The following is a 2,608-nucleotide window of genomic DNA, read 5'->3' as shown; positions in this document are numbered from 1 at the left end:
ACCACCCCTGACTACAGTTATTAAAAAAAAAAAAAGCAAAACAAAACTTTTTTTTTTTTTTTTAAAGTAGAAGTGTTGGCTTTGTAATCCTCAGGTGTTTCTGAAGAAAAGTTGGGAAGTGTGAAAGGCACATGTGTCAGTGCTGACTTTGTGCTTAGTGTAACTTGCTAGGGGGTCTGCAGTTCCTCAGGATTCTTGCTGCAGCCCTCTCCTTGAAGTGAGTTGCTTGTTGAAAATCATAAGATGCAAAAATCAAGACTATGGCTGTATTCTTAGATATGAAGTGGGAACCAGGTAGATGACATGGGAGTTCTGTTTTTACTGAAACCGTATGGTGGAAAAGTCAGTAAAAAGTAATAATATTTTATCTGCGATGCCATTCTTCAAATGGTTGTTTTTCTTGGAAATAGCTAAACTGTTGGGGAAAATTAAGCACTGAAATCGAAGGTCTGGTGACTATGTTAATAAAACAAGGGAAATAAACCACTTTTTATAATTACCTTTAAAATACACTGATAGCCTTCTAACATTTCTAATGAGACATTCTTCATTAGGGTTTGGTCATTTCACTATCATGTGGGTTGAGGATTACTAACAGGAAAGGATTGTCTCATTCTTACTATTAGCATTTGAATGTAATGTTTAATCTTGAATCCTAATAATCCAGACATATCACTGCACTCTTCCTGATGCTAAGTGTTTGACCGATGCTTGACACTTACTGGTTGTTGTGAAAACCTGAGTTAGGAGATTTTTAAATCTTCGCTAAGGAATAACCACACTATCAACTAAATTGTTAGTAATTGTAGGTAACAGTGATGACCTAACAGTAATTCGTTTAATAGGTAGCTATAACTATTTCGAGGGCCATTTTGCTTAATCACATATACCAGCATCTTCAAAGGTTAATTTCTTTTAAATGAAGCATTCAGGAGAGATTCGTTGTTTTGAAATAAAATATGAAGGTAAAAACATAATACTGTATCATTTTATGTTACACCATGTTGTGCAAATCTTTGATAGGTTTATAGACATCTTCCTTACATAGTAGAGAATATGCAACTTTTACTAGTGAGTCAGAGGTTTATTTGGCTTATCTAAAGACCTACAGGTAAAAGGAGAGTTAGCATCTAAGCCTAAATCTAGCCCTGAAACACTCAGTTTCCACTATTGGTGGTTTCCATGTAAAGACTAAGTTTTAGCTATACCACAATAAATATGCTCAGTATATTTACTACTGACTTTCATGTATAGATGCTTCTGTGTATGATCAGTAAAGTAGGATCAATAATAATGTAGTCACCTTAACTAGATACTAGAAATAGCCACTGTCTTATGGGTTGATGAAGTAGTTGAAGAGAATCATGATTTCAGTAGAAACAACTCACTTAAAATGACTCTTAAAAAGTTTTTTAAAGCTAGTTAATGAGAATTTAGACTTGAACTTAGACTTGATGTTATTGGAAACAACTTTGGATAAAAGATAGTCCATAAAGGATAAAATGGAGGAAAGTTAATTTCCTTAAGCAACACTGGTGAGTTCTTGAATAGCTTCATTGATTCTGACTTGATGTAGGCTTCAAGTATGGCTGCAGCCATATATATTTTGTGTTTTATTAATGAGAGGTTAATTGCTAGTTGGTTGGCTTGATGTTTTCCAGACCCTGTCTATATTAATCACGGAGATCTGGTAAGTGGAAATCTGCTTTGTGCCATGTAGCATAAGATTTAGAAACACTCATTTCCAGCTTCGAAATTGTACTGTGAGAAGACAACTCAAGTTTATTGGAGAAGGCACAGCATAATGCAAATACAAATGCCGATTGTTACAAGTGCGACAAATGGCATCTTTTGACCTATCAGTGCCACAATAAGGCATTTTTCTACCATTTGCTCCTGGTCCCAATATCCATGACTGAAACATGCTGACATTAGAGCCACGTGGGCCTAGAGAAAAATAACTCAGGTGCTCAAATTTCACTTTTCCTTGAAGAAACTTATTTGAGATTTTTTTTTTTGTCTTTACCTCATCTTAGTTGTTTTTGGAAATGGAGATGGCATTACCTTAGAACAATAGGATGATGTCTCCCAAAAAAATCTTGTCACACTTTGATTAAATTACCCAAGAAGTCAAAAAGTGTTCCAAATAATCTATGTCCTAGTAAACATTGGTGGGAATACAGATTTCTAATTTGGACCAACCATGTCAACCAGTGCAGTTCTATTTGAACATCTTTGTTTAAGATGTTCAAATATTAACCATTGTTTTCTGCCTCTGGACCTTTCATGAATAGGTCAATAAATTTATCTTTTCTCTAATCTACAAACATGTCCTGACTACTATGGTCTCTGCAACTTATCTGTCCTTAGAATGACTGCCTTTGATATGTCCTTGAAAAGGTTCTGCCTCTCCAGGTATACCTAAGTTCTCCTCGAGCAGAAATTTTTTATTCCATGCTAAGTCTAGGTATCTTTAGAAAAAAGAAATACTTCTTATTTGAAGAAAATGCATATATTATTTATTGTCAGAATAAGAAACCTATTTAAGATGATGTAGGTAAAAGGGGAATTATTTGTTATGAATCAATTATAAATGAATATCTGATGG

The sequence above is a fragment of the Condylura cristata genome, unplaced genomic scaffold, assembly GCF_000260355.1.
Source record: "Condylura cristata isolate star-nosed mole 26May11 unplaced genomic scaffold, ConCri1.0 scaffold00028, whole genome shotgun sequence".
NCBI classification, from domain to species: Eukaryota; Metazoa; Chordata; class Mammalia; order Eulipotyphla; family Talpidae; genus Condylura; species Condylura cristata.
The sequence above is the reverse complement of the archived record's forward strand: the minus strand, read 5'-3'. Positions refer to the sequence as shown.